General features: G+C 34.4%; 1 protein-coding gene across 2 annotated transcripts in view; it reads left to right on the top strand.

The window, feature by feature from the left end:
- Positions 1-15,162, top strand: part of sult4a1 (sulfotransferase family 4A, member 1) — a 69,160-nt gene that overhangs the window by 18,193 nt on the left and 35,805 nt on the right. The window lies entirely within an intron of this gene.

Below are 15,162 nucleotides of genomic sequence, written 5' to 3'. Positions count from 1 at the left end.
CTATTCTGGAGTGGAGTAAAGTTAGGACACAAAGCTCTTTCTTAATTTGCAATGGTAAAAGGAACTCCAATGGACACATTCAGGACATTATTACTCACACTATTATGCAGAGGTGTACAGTTAGACTAAAACCCAAACTCTAGCAATACATTTACAAAACTATGACAAAAACTGAACTGGACAAAATCGAAATGTTACACACTGACCATTTTGTAGAGGAGTAAAGATAGGACATTGCACTTTTACAACTATTTGTAATTTACAATGGTAAAAAACATTTGCAATCTTCAAAGGATAAAATCATGAAGTCACTACATAACCTGTTCATTCTGTAGTGGACTGAAGTAAGAAGTTATTCTAAACAAGTACAAGCATGTTGTGATGTTCAGTGAGTTTGGACTGGACCTAACAATGTTGTTGTACTTTTTTCTTCAACTTTTAAAGATCTCTAAACCCATCATCAAGCCATCAATTAATGACTGAATGCAAAGATCATATTAACTTCTCTATGCAGTTTCTTACACTATAATGAAATGGGTAACTGGATTGTAAGAAAAAGATATGGGAATAAGCTAACATTACATTATGTTAATATTGTCAAGACAAAGCAATTTAGAATAGATAATGAATGCGTAACTTACCAACTCAGAGGCTTTGCGAGCCTGATCATTCGCAGTTGGGTCAAGGCTGTATTTCCCCTTGCCGTGAGATGTAGTTGGCGCAGAACTGCTTTCATTTATTATCTGTGGACACATTTACAAGAGATATATTTTTTTTCAGTACTGTGATACGTCCCAAAACTCTTTATTTTTAACATATGGATATCTGGAATCTTCAAATCACTAAACAACTGCAGTTTTCATTGAAATGAGAACCTAATTATCAATGTTTGCTTCTACATTTACAATGGACAAAATCAAGACATTGTTACACACACTATTCTGAAGTTGTACAAAGTTAGGACGAGTGAAACACCAATTCTTAAATATACAATAGTAAGACAAAACTGCCAACTGACAAAATCAGGACGTTGATACACAGACTATCCATTCTGAAGTGGTGTAAAGTTAGGACGAAGGCCAAACACCTATTCTTAAGTATACAATAGTAAGACAAAACCTCCAACTGACAAAATCAGGACGTTGATACACAGAATGTCTATTCTGGAGTGGAGTAAAGTTAGGACACAAAGCTCTTTCTTAATTTGCAATGGTAAAAGAAATTCCAATGGACACATTCAGGACATTATTACTCACACTATTATGCAGAGGTGTACAGTTAGACTAAAACCCAAACTCTAGCAATACATTTACAAAACTATGACAAAAACTGCACTGGACAAAATCGAAATGTTACACACTGACCATTTTGTAGAGGAGTAAAGATAGGACATTGCACTTTTACAACTATTTGTAATTTACAATGGTAAAAGACATTTGCAATCTTCAAAGGATAAAATCATGAAGTCACTACATAACCTGTTCATTCTGTAGTGGACTGAAGTAAGAAGTTATTCTAAGCAAGTACAAGCATGTTGTAATGTTCAGTGAGTTTGTACTGGACATAATGTTGTACTTTTTTCTTCAACTTTTAAAGATCTCTAAACCCATCATCAAGCCATCAATTAATGACTGAATGCAAAGATCATATTAACTTCTCTGTGCAGTTTCTTACACTATAATGAAATGGGTAACTGGATTGTAAGAAAAAGATATGGGAATAAGCTAACATTACATTATGTTAATATTGTCAAGACAAAGCAATTTAGAATAGATAATGAATGCGTAACTTACCAACTCAGAGGCTTTGCGAGCCTGATCATTCGCAGTTGGGTCAAGGCTGTATTTCCCCTTGCCGTGAGATGTAGTTGGCACAGAACTGCTTTCATTTATTATCTGTGGACACATTTACAAGAGATATATTTTTTTTCAGTACTGTGATACGTCCCAAAACTCTTTATTTTTAACATATGGATATCTGGAAGTCTTCAAATCACTAAACAACTGCAGTTTTCATTGAAATGAGAACCTAATTATCAATGTTTGCTTCTACATTTACAATGGACAAAATCAAGACATTGTTACACACACTATTCTGAAGTTGTACAAAGTTAGGACGAGTGAAACACCAATTCTTAAATATACAATAGTAAGACAAAACTGCCAACTGACAAAATCAGGACGTTGATACACAGACTATCCATTCTGAAGTGGTGTAAAGTTAGGACGAAGGCCAAACACCTATTCTTAAGTATACAATAGTAAGACAAAACCTCCAACTGACAAAATCAGGACGTTGATACACAGAATGTCTATTCTGGAGTGGAGTAAAGTTAGGACACAAAGCTCTTTCTTAATTTGCAATGGTAAAAGGAACTCCAATGGACACATTCAGGACATTATTACTCACACTATTATGCAGAGGTGTACAGTTAGACCAAAACCTACACACTAGCAATACATTTACAAAACTATGACAAAAACTGCACTGGACAAAATCGAAATGTTACACACTGACCATTTTGTAGAGGAGTAAAGATAGGACATTGCACTTTTACAACTATTTGTAATTTACAATGGTAAAAGACATTTGCAATCTTCAAAGGATAAAAAAATGAAGTCACTACACAAGCTGTTCATTCTGTAGTGGACTGAGGTAAGAAGTTATTCTAAGCAAGTACAAGCATGTTGTAATGTTCAGTGAGTTTGTACTGGACATAATGTTGTTGTACTTTTTTCTTCAACTTTTAAAGATCTCTAAACCCATCATCAAGCCATCAATTAATGACTGAATGCAAAGATCATATTAACTTCCCTATGCAGTTTCTTACACTATAACGAAATGGGTAACTGGATTGTAAGAAAAAGATATGGGAATAAGCTAACATTACATTATGTTAATATTGTCAAGACAAAGCAATTTAGAATAGATAATGAATGCGTAACTTACAAACTCAGAGGCTTTGCGAGCCTGATCATTCGCAGTTGGGTCAAGGCTGTATTTCCCCTTGCCGTGAGATGTAGTTGGCACAGAACTGCTTTCATTTATTATCTGTGGACACATTTACAAGAGATATATTTTTTTTCAGTACTGTGATACGTCCCAAACTCTTTATTTTCAACATATGGATATCTGGAAGTCTTCAAATCACTAAACAACTGCAGTTTTCATTGAAATGAGAACCTAATTATCAATGTTTGCTTCTACATTTACAATGGACAAAATCAAGACATTGTTACACACACTATTCTGAAGTTGTACAAAGTTAGGACGAGTGAAACACCAATTCTTAAATATACAATAGTAAGACAAAACTGCCAACTGACAAAATCAGGACGTTGATACACAGACTATCCATTCTGAAGTGGTGTAAAGTTAGGACGAAGGCCAAACACCTATTCTTAAGTATACAATAGTAAGACAAAACCTCCAACTGACAAAATCAGGACGTTGATACACAGAATGTCTATTCTGGAGTGGAGTAAAGTTAGGACACAAAGCTCTTTCTTAATTTGCAATGGTAAAAGAAATTCCAATGGACACATTCAGGACATTATTACTCACACTATTATGCAGAGGTGTACAGTTAGACTAAAACCCAAACTCTAGCAATACATTTACAAAACTATGACAAAAACTGCACTGGACAAAATCGAAATGTTACACACTGACCATTTTGTAGAGGAGTAAAGATAGGACATTGCACTTTTACAACTATTTGTAATTTACAATGGTAAAAGACATTTGCAATCTTCAAAGGATAAAATCATGAAGTCACTACATAACCTGTTCATTCTGTAGTGGACTGAAGTAAGAAGTTATTCTAAGCAAGTACAAGCATGTTGTAATGTTCAGTGAGTTTGTACTGGACATAATGTTGTTGTACTTTTTTCTTCAACTTTTAAAGATCTCTAAACCCATCATCAAGCCATCAATTAATGACTGAATGCAAAGATCATATTAACTTCTCTATGCAGTTTCTTACACTATAATGAAATGGGTAACTGGATTGTAAGAAAAAGATATGGGAATAAGCTAACATTACATTATGTTAATATTGTCAAGACAAAGCAATTTAGAATAGATAATGAATGCGTAACTTACCAACTCAGAGGCTTTGCGAGCCTGATCATTCGCAGTTGGGTCAAGGCTGTATTTCCCCTTGCCGTGAGATGTAGTTGGCGCAGAACTGCTTTCATTTATTATCTGTGGACACATTTACAAGAGATATATTTTTTTTCAGTACTGTGATACGTCCCAAAACTCTTTATTTTTAACATATGGATATCTGGAATCTTCAAATCACTAAACAACTGCAGTTTTCATTGAAATGAGAACCTAATTATCAATGTTTGCTTCTACATTTACAATGGACAAAATCAAGACATTGTTACACACACTATTCTGAAGTTGTACAAAGTTAGGACGAGTGAAACACCAATTCTTAAATATACAATAGTAAGACAAAACTGCCAACTGACAAAATCAGGACGTTGATACACAGACTATCCATTCTGAAGTGGTGTAAAGTTAGGACGAAGGCCAAACACCTATTCTTAAGTATACAATAGTAAGACAAAACCTCCAACTGACAAAATCAGGACGTTGATACACAGAATGTCTATTCTGGAGTGGAGTAAAGTTAGGACACAAAGCTCTTTCTTAATTTGCAATGGTAAAAGAAATTCCAATGGACACATTCAGGACATTATTACTCACACTATTATGCAGAGGTGTACAGTTAGACTAAAACCCAAACTCTAGCAATACATTTACAAAACTATGACAAAAACTGCACTGGACAAAATCGAAATGTTACACACTGACCATTTTGTAGAGGAGTAAAGATAGGACATTGCACTTTTACAACTATTTGTAATTTACAATGGTAAAAGACATTTGCAATCTTCAAAGGATAAAATCATGAAGTCACTACATAACCTGTTCATTCTGTAGTGGACTGAAGTAAGAAGTTATTCTAAGCAAGTACAAGCATGTTGTAATGTTCAGTGAGTTTGTACTGGACATAATGTTGTACTTTTTTCTTCAACTTTTAAAGATCTCTAAACCCATCATCAAGCCATCAATTAATGACTGAATGCAAAGATCATATTAACTTCTCTGTGCAGTTTCTTACACTATAATGAAATGGGTAACTGGATTGTAAGAAAAAGATATGGGAATAAGCTAACATTACATTATGTTAATATTGTCAAGACAAAGCAATTTAGAATAGATAATGAATGCGTAACTTACCAACTCAGAGGCTTTGCGAGCCTGATCATTCGCAGTTGGGTCAAGGCTGTATTTCCCCTTGCCGTGAGATGTAGTTGGCACAGAACTGCTTTCATTTATTATCTGTGGACACATTTACAAGAGATATATTTTTTTTCAGTACTGTGATACGTCCCAAAACTCTTTATTTTTAACATATGGATATCTGGAAGTCTTCAAATCACTAAACAACTGCAGTTTTCATTGAAATGAGAACCTAATTATCAATGTTTGCTTCTACATTTACAATGGACAAAATCAAGACATTGTTACACACACTATTCTGAAGTTGTACAAAGTTAGGACGAGTGAAACACCAATTCTTAAATATACAATAGTAAGACAAAACTGCCAACTGACAAAATCAGGACGTTGATACACAGACTATCCATTCTGAAGTGGTGTAAAGTTAGGACGAAGGCCAAACACCTATTCTTAAGTATACAATAGTAAGACAAAACCTCCAACTGACAAAATCAGGACGTTGATACACAGAATGTCTATTCTGGAGTGGAGTAAAGTTAGGACACAAAGCTCTTTCTTAATTTGCAATGGTAAAAGGAACTCCAATGGACACATTCAGGACATTATTACTCACACTATTATGCAGAGGTGTACAGTTAGACCAAAACCTACACACTAGCAATACATTTACAAAACTATGACAAAAACTGCACTGGACAAAATCGAAATGTTACACACTGACCATTTTGTAGAGGAGTAAAGATAGGACATTGCACTTTTACAACTATTTGTAATTTACAATGGTAAAAGACATTTGCAATCTTCAAAGGATAAAAAAATGAAGTCACTACACAAGCTGTTCATTCTGTAGTGGACTGAGGTAAGAAGTTATTCTAAGCAAGTACAAGCATGTTGTAATGTTCAGTGAGTTTGTACTGGACATAATGTTGTTGTACTTTTTTCTTCAACTTTTAAAGATCTCTAAACCCATCATCAAGCCATCAATTAATGACTGAATGCAAAGATCATATTAACTTCCCTATGCAGTTTCTTACACTATAACGAAATGGGTAACTGGATTGTAAGAAAAAGATATGGGAATAAGCTAACATTACATTATGTTAATATTGTCAAGACAAAGCAATTTAGAATAGATAATGAATGCGTAACTTACAAACTCAGAGGCTTTGCGAGCCTGATCATTCGCAGTTGGGTCAAGGCTGTATTTCCCCTTGCCGTGAGATGTAGTTGGCACAGAACTGCTTTCATTTATTATCTGTGGACACATTTACAAGAGATATATTTTTTTTCAGTACTGTGATACGTCCCAAACTCTTTATTTTCAACATATGGATATCTGGAAGTCTTCAAATCACTAAACAACTGCAGTTTTCATTGAAATGAGAACCTAATTATCAATGTTTGCTTCTACATTTACAATGGACAAAATCAAGACATTGTTACACACACTATTCTGAAGTTGTACAAAGTTAGGACGAGTGAAACACCAATTCTTAAATATACAATAGTAAGACAAAACTGCCAACTGACAAAATCAGGACGTTGATACACAGACTATCCATTCTGAAGTGGTGTAAAGTTAGGACGAAGGCCAAACACCTATTCTTAAGTATACAATAGTAAGACAAAACCTCCAACTGACAAAATCAGGACGTTGATACACAGAATGTCTATTCTGGAGTGGAGTAAAGTTAGGACACAAAGCTCTTTCTTAATTTGCAATGGTAAAAGAAATTCCAATGGACACATTCAGGACATTATTACTCACACTATTATGCAGAGGTGTACAGTTAGACTAAAACCCAAACTCTAGCAATACATTTACAAAACTATGACAAAAACTGCACTGGACAAAATCGAAATGTTACACACTGACCATTTTGTAGAGGAGTAAAGATAGGACATTGCACTTTTACAACTATTTGTAATTTACAATGGTAAAAGACATTTGCAATCTTCAAAGGATAAAATCATGAAGTCACTACATAACCTGTTCATTCTGTAGTGGACTGAAGTAAGAAGTTATTCTAAGCAAGTACAAGCATGTTGTAATGTTCAGTGAGTTTGTACTGGACATAATGTTGTTGTACTTTTTTCTTCAACTTTTAAAGATCTCTAAACCCATCATCAAGCCATCAATTAATGACTGAATGCAAAGATCATATTAACTTCTCTGTGCAGTTTCTTACACTATAATGAAATGGGTAACTGGATTGTAAGAAAAAGATATGGGAATAAGCTAACATTACATTATGTTAATATTGTCAAGACAAAGCAATTTAGAATAGATAATGAATGCGTAACTTACCAACTCGGAGGCTTTGCGAGCCTGATCATTCGCAGTTGGGTCAAGGCTGTATTTCCCCTTGCCGTGAGATGTAGTTGGCACAGAACTGCTTTCATTTATTATCTGTGGACACATTTACAAGAGATATATTTTTTTTTCAGTACTGTGATACGTCCCAAAACTCTTTATTTTTAACATATGGATATCTGGAAGTCTTCAAATCACTAAACAACTGCAGTTTTCATTGAAATGAGAACCTAATTATCAATGTTTGCTTCTACATTTACAATGGACAAAATCAAGACATTGTTACACACACTATTCTGAAGTTGTACAAAGTTAGGACGAGTGAAACACCAATTCTTAAATATACAATAGTAAGACAAAACTGCCAACTGACAAAATCAGGACGTTGATACACAGACTATCCATTCTGAAGTGGTGTAAAGTTAGGACGAAGGCCAAACACCTATTCTTAAGTATACAATAGTAAGACAAAACCTCCAACTGACAAAATCAGGACGTTGATACACAGAATGTCTATTCTGGAGTGGAGTAAAGTTAGGACACAAAGCTCTTTCTTAATTTGCAATGGTAAAAGGAACTCCAATGGACACATTCAGGACATTATTACTCACACTATTATGCAGAGGTGTACAGTTAGACTAAAACCCAAACTCTAGCAATACATTTACAAAACTATGACAAAAACTGAACTGGACAAAATCGAAATGTTACACACTGACCATTTTGTAGAGGAGTAAAGATAGGACATTGCACTTTTACAACTATTTGTAATTTACAATGGTAAAAAACATTTGCAATCTTCAAAGGATAAAATCATGAAGTCACTACATAACCTGTTCATTCTGTAGTGGACTGAAGTAAGAAGTTATTCTAAACAAGTACAAGCATGTTGTGATGTTCAGTGAGTTTGGACTGGACCTAACAATGTTGTTGTACTTTTTTCTTCAACTTTTAAAGATCTCTAAACCCATCATCAAGCCATCAATTAATGACTGAATGCAAAGATCATATTAACTTCTCTATGCAGTTTCTTACACTATAATGAAATGGGTAACTGGATTGTAAGAAAAAGATATGGGAATAAGCTAACATTACATTATGTTAATATTGTCAAGACAAAGCAATTTAGAATAGATAATGAATGCGTAACTTACCAACTCAGAGGCTTTGCGAGTCTGATCATTCGCAGTTGGGTCAAGGCTGTATTTCCCCTTGCCGTGAGATGTAGTTGGCGCAGAACTGCTTTCATTTATTATCTGTGGACACATTTACAAGAGATATATTTTTTTTCAGTACTGTGATACGTCCCAAAACTCTTTATTTTTAACATATGGATATCTGGAATCTTCAAATCACTAAACAACTGCAGTTTTCATTGAAATGAGAACCTAATTATCAATGTTTGCTTCTACATTTACAATGGACAAAATCAAGACATTGTTACACACACTATTCTGAAGTTGTACAAAGTTAGGACGAGTGAAACACCAATTCTTAAATATACAATAGTAAGACAAAACTGCCAACTGACAAAATCAGGACGTTGATACACAGACTATCCATTCTGAAGTGGTGTAAAGTTAGGACGAAGGCCAAACACCTATTCTTAAGTATACAATAGTAAGACAAAACCTCCAACTGACAAAATCAGGACGTTGATACACAGAATGTCTATTCTGGAGTGGAGTAAAGTTAGGACACAAAGCTCTTTCTTAATTTGCAATGGTAAAAGAAATTCCAATGGACACATTCAGGACATTATTACTCACACTATTATGCAGATGTGTACAGTTAGACTAAAACCCAAACTCTAGCAATACATTTACAAAACTATGACAAAAACTGCACTGGACAAAATCGAAATGTTACAGACTGACCATTTTGTAGAGGAGTAAAGATAGGACATTGCACTTTTACAACTATTTGTAATTTACAATGGTAAAAGACATTTGCAATCTTCAAAGGATAAAAAAATGAAGTCACTACACAAGCTGTTCATTCTGTAGTGGACTGAGGTAAGAAGTTATTCTAAGCAAGTACAAGCATGTTGTAATGTTCAGTGAGTTTGTACTGGACATAATGTTGTTGTACTTTTTTCTTCAACTTTTAAAGATCTCTAAACCCATCATCAAGCCATCAATTAATGACTGAATGCAAAGATCATATTAACTTCTCTGTGCAGTTTCTTACACTATAATGAAATGGGTAACTGGATTGTAAGAAAAAGATATGGGAATAAGCTAACATTACATTATGTTAATATTGTCAAGACAAAGCAATTTAGAATAGATAATGAATGCGTAACTTACCAACTCAGAGGCTTTGCGAGCCTGATCATTAGCAGTTGGGTCAAGGCTGTATTTCCCCTTGCCGTGAGATGTAGTTGGCACAGAACTGCTTTCATTTATTATCTGTGGACACATTTACAAGAGATATATTTTTTTTCAGTACTGTGATACGTCCCAAAACTCTTTATTTTTAACATATGGATATCTGGAAGTCTTCAAATCACTAAACAACTGCAGTTTTCATTGAAATGAGAACCTAATTATCAATGTTTGCTTCTACATTTACAATGGACAAAATCAAGACATTGTTACACACACTATTCTGAAGTTGTACAAAGTTAGGACGAGTGAAACACCAATTCTTAAATATACAATAGTAAGACAAAACTGCCAACTGACAAAATCAGGACGTTGATACACAGACTATCCATTCTGAAGTGGTGTAAAGTTAGGACGAAGGCCAAACACCTATTCTTAAGTATACAATAGTAAGACAAAACCTCCAACTGACAAAATCAGGACGTTGATACACAGAATGTCTATTCTGGAGTGGAGTAAAGTTAGGACACAAAGCTCTTTCTTAATTTGCAATGGTAAAAGAAATTCCAATGGACACATTCAGGACATTATTACTCACACTATTATGCAGAGGTGTACAGTTAGACTAAAACCCAAACTCTAGCAATACATTTACAAAACTATGACAAAAACTGAACTGGACAAAATCGAAATGTTACACACTGACCATTTTGTAGAGGAGTAAAGATAGGACATTGCACTTTTACAACTATTTGTAATTTACAATGGTAAAAAACATTTGCAATCTTCAAAGGATAAAATCATGAAGTCACTACATAACCTGTTCATTCTGTAGTGGACTGAAGTAAGAAGTTATTCTAAACAAGTACAAGCATGTTGTGATGTTCAGTGAGTTTGGACTGGACCTAACAATGTTGTTGTACTTTTTTCTTCAACTTTTAAAGATCTCTAAACCCATCCTCAAGCCATCAATTAATGACTGAATGCAAAGATCATATTAACTTCTCTGTGCAGTTTCTTACACTATAATGAAATGGGTAACTGGATTGTAAGAAAAAGATATGGGAATAAGCTAACATTACATTATGTTAATATTGTCAAGACAAAGCAATTTAGAATAGATAATGAATGCGTAACTTACCAACTCAGAGGCTTTGCGAGCCTGATCATTCGCAGTTGGGTCAAGGCTGTATTTCCCCTTGCCGTGAGATGTAGTTGGCACAGAACTGCTTTCATTTATTATCTGTGGACACATTTACAAGAGATATATTTTTTTTTCAGTACTGTGATACGTCCCAAAACTCTTTATTTTTAACATATGGATATCTGGAAGTCTTCAAATCACTAAACAACTGCAGTTTTTATTGAAATGAGAACCTAATTATCAATGTTTGCTTCTACATTTACAATGGACAAAATCAAGACATTGTTACACACACTATTCTGAAGTTGTACAAAGTTAGGACGAGTGAAACACCAATTCTTAAATATACAATAGTAAGACAAAACTGCCAACTGACAAAATCAGGACGTTGATACACAGACTATCCATTCTGAAGTGGTGTAAAGTTAGGACGAAGGCCAAACACCTATTCTTAAGTATACAATAGTAAGACAAAACCTCCAACTGACAAAATCAGGACGTTGATACACAGAATGTCTATTCTGGAGTGGAGTAAAGTTAGGACACAAAGCTCTTTCTTAATTTGCAATGGTAAAAGGAACTCCAATGGACACATTCAGGACATTATTACTCACACTATTATGCAGAGGTGTACAGTTAGACTAAAACCCAAACTCTAGCAATACATTTACAAAACTATGACAAAAACTGAACTGGACAAAATCGAAATGTTACACACTGACCATTTTGTAGAGGAGTAAAGATAGGACATTGCACTTTTACAACTATTTGTAATTTACAATGGTAAAAAACATTTGCAATCTTCAAAGGATAAAATCATGAAGTCACTACATAACCTGTTCATTCTGTAGTGGACTGAAGTAAGAAGTTATTCTAAACAAGTACAAGCATGTTGTGATGTTCAGTGAGTTTGGACTGGACCTAACAATGTTGTTGTACTTTTTTCTTCAACTTTTAAAGATCTCTAAACCCATCATCAAGCCATCAATTAATGACTGAATGCAAAGATCATATTAACTTCTCTATGCAGTTTCTTACACTATAATGAAATGGGTAACTGGATTGTAAGAAAAAGATATGGGAATAAGCTAACATTACATTATGTTAATATTGTCAAGACAAAGCAATTTAGAATAGATAATGAATGCGTAACTTACCAACTCAGAGGCTTTGCGAGCCTGATCATTCGCAGTTGGGTCAAGGCTGTATTTCCCCTTGCCGTGAGATGTAGTTGGCGCAGAACTGCTTTCATTTATTATCTGTGGACACATTTACAAGAGATATATTTTTTTTCAGTACTGTGATACGTCCCAAAACTCTTTATTTTTAACATATGGATATCTGGAAGTCTTCAAATCACTAAACAACTGCAGTTTTCATTGAAATGAGAACCTAATTATCAATGTTTGCTTCTACATTTACAATGGACAAAATCAAGACATTGTTACACACACTATTCTGAAGTTGTACAAAGTTAGGACGAGTGAAACACCAATTCTTAAATATACAATAGTAAGACAAAACTGCCAACTGACAAAATCAGGACGTTGATACACAGACTATCCATTCTGAAGTGGTGTAAAGTTAGGACGAAGGCCAAACACCTATTCTTAAGTATACAATAGTAAGACAAAACCTCCAACTGACAAAATCAGGACGTTGATACACAGAATGTCTATTCTGGAGTGGAGTAAAGTTAGGACACAAAGCTCTTTCTTAATTTGCAATGGTAAAAGAAATTCCAATGGACACATTCAGGACATTATTACTCACACTATTATGCAGAGGTGTACAGTTAGACCAAAACCTACACACTAGCAATACATTTACAAAACTATGACAAAAACTGCACTGGACAAAATCGAAATGTTACACACTGACCATTTTGTAGAGGAGTAAAGATAGGACATTGCACTTTTACAACTATTTGTAATTTACAATGGTAAAAGACATTTGCAATCTTCAAAGGATAAAAAAATGAAGTCACTACACAAGCTGTTCATTCTGTAGTGGACTGAGGTAAGAAGTTATTCTAAGCAAGTACAAGCATGTTGTAATGTTCAGTGAGTTTGTACTGGACATAATGTTGTTGTACTTTTTTCTTCAACTTTTAAAGATCTCTAAACCCATCATCAAGCCATCAATTAATGACTGAATGCAAAGATCATATTAACTTCCCTATGCAGTTTCTTACACTATAACGAAATGGGTAACTGGATTGTAAGAAAAAGATATGGGAATAAGCTAACATTACATTATGTTAATATTGTCAAGACAAAGCAATTTAGAATAGATAATGAATGCGTAACTTACAAACTCAGAGGCTTTGCGAGCCTGATCATTCGCAGTTGGGTCAAGGCTGTATTTCCCCTTGCCGTGAGATGTAGTTGGCACAGAACTGCTTTCATTTATTATCTGTGGACACATTTACAAGAGATATATTTTTTTTCAGTACTGTGATACGTCCCAAACTCTTTATTTTCAACATATGGATATCTGGAAGTCTTCAAATCACTAAACAACTGCAGTTTTCATTGAAATGAGAACCTAATTATCAATGTTTGCTTCTACATTTACAATGGACAAAATCAAGACATTGTTACACACACTATTCTGAAGTTGTACAAAGTTAGGACGAGTGAAACACCAATTCTTAAATATACAATAGTAAGACAAAACTGCCAACTGACAAAATCAGGACGTTGATACACAGACTATCCATTCTGAAGTGGTGTAAAGTTAGGACGAAGGCCAAACACCTATTCTTAAGTATACAATAGTAAGACAAAACCTCCAACTGACAAAATCAGGACGTTGATACACAGAATGTCTATTCTGGAGTGGAGTAAAGTTAGGACACAAAGCTCTTTCTTAATTTGCAATGGTAAAAGAAATTCCAATGGACACATTCAGGACATTATTACTCACACTATTATGCAGAGGTGTACAGTTAGACTAAAACCCAAACTCTAGCAATACATTTACAAAACTATGACAAAAACTGCACTGGACAAAATCGAAATGTTACACACTGACCATTTTGTAGAGGAGTAAAGATAGGACATTGCACTTTTACAACTATTTGTAATTTACAATGGTAAAAGACATTTGCAATCTTCAAAGGATAAAATCATGAAGTCACTACATAACCTGTTCATTCTGTAGTGGACTGAAGTAAGAAGTTATTCTAAGCAAGTACAAGCATGTTGTAATGTTCAGTGAGTTTGTACTGGACATAATGTTGTTGTACTTTTTTCTTCAACTTTTAAAGATCTCTAAACCCATCATCAAGCCATCAATTAATGACTGAATGCAAAGATCATATTAACTTCTCTGTGCAGTTTCTTACACTATAATGAAATGGGTAACTGGATTGTAAGAAAAAGATATGGGAATAAGCTAACATTACATTATGTTAATATTGTCAAGACAAAGCAATTTAGAATAGATAATGAATGCGTAACTTACCAACTCAGAGGCTTTGCGAGCCTGATCATTCGCAGTTGGGTCAAGGCTGTATTTCCCCTTGCCGTGAGATGTAGTTGGCACAGAACTGCTTTCATTTATTATCTGTGGACACATTTACAAGAGATATATTTTTTTTTCAGTACTGTGATACGTCCCAAAACTCTTTATTTTTAACATATGGATATCTGGAAGTCTTCAAATCACTAAACAACTGCAGTTTTCATTGAAATGAGAACCTAATTATCAATGTTTGCTTCTACATTTACAATGGACAAAATCAAGACATTGTTACACACACTATTCTGAAGTTGTACAAAGTTAGGACGAGTGAAACACCAATTCTTAAATATACAATAGTAAGACAAAACTGCCAACTGACAAAATCAGGACGTTGATACACAGACTATCCATTCTGAAGTGGTGTAAAGTTAGGACGAAGGCCAAACACCTATTCTTAAGTATACAATAGTAAGACAAAACCTCCAACTGACAAAATCAGGACGTTGATACACAGAATGTCTATTCTGGAGTGGAGTAAAGTTAGGACACAAAGCTCTTTCTTAATTTGCAATGGTAAAAGGAACTCCAATGGACACATTCAGGACATTATTACTCACACTATTATGCAGAGGTGTACAGTTAGACTAAAA

This window comes from Brachyhypopomus gauderio, chromosome 5, assembly GCF_052324685.1.
Source record: "Brachyhypopomus gauderio isolate BG-103 chromosome 5, BGAUD_0.2, whole genome shotgun sequence".
Lineage (NCBI taxonomy): Eukaryota > Metazoa > Chordata > Actinopteri > Gymnotiformes > Hypopomidae > Brachyhypopomus > Brachyhypopomus gauderio.
Note: the sequence above shows the minus strand (reverse complement) of the source record. Positions and strands in the feature narration are given on the sequence as shown.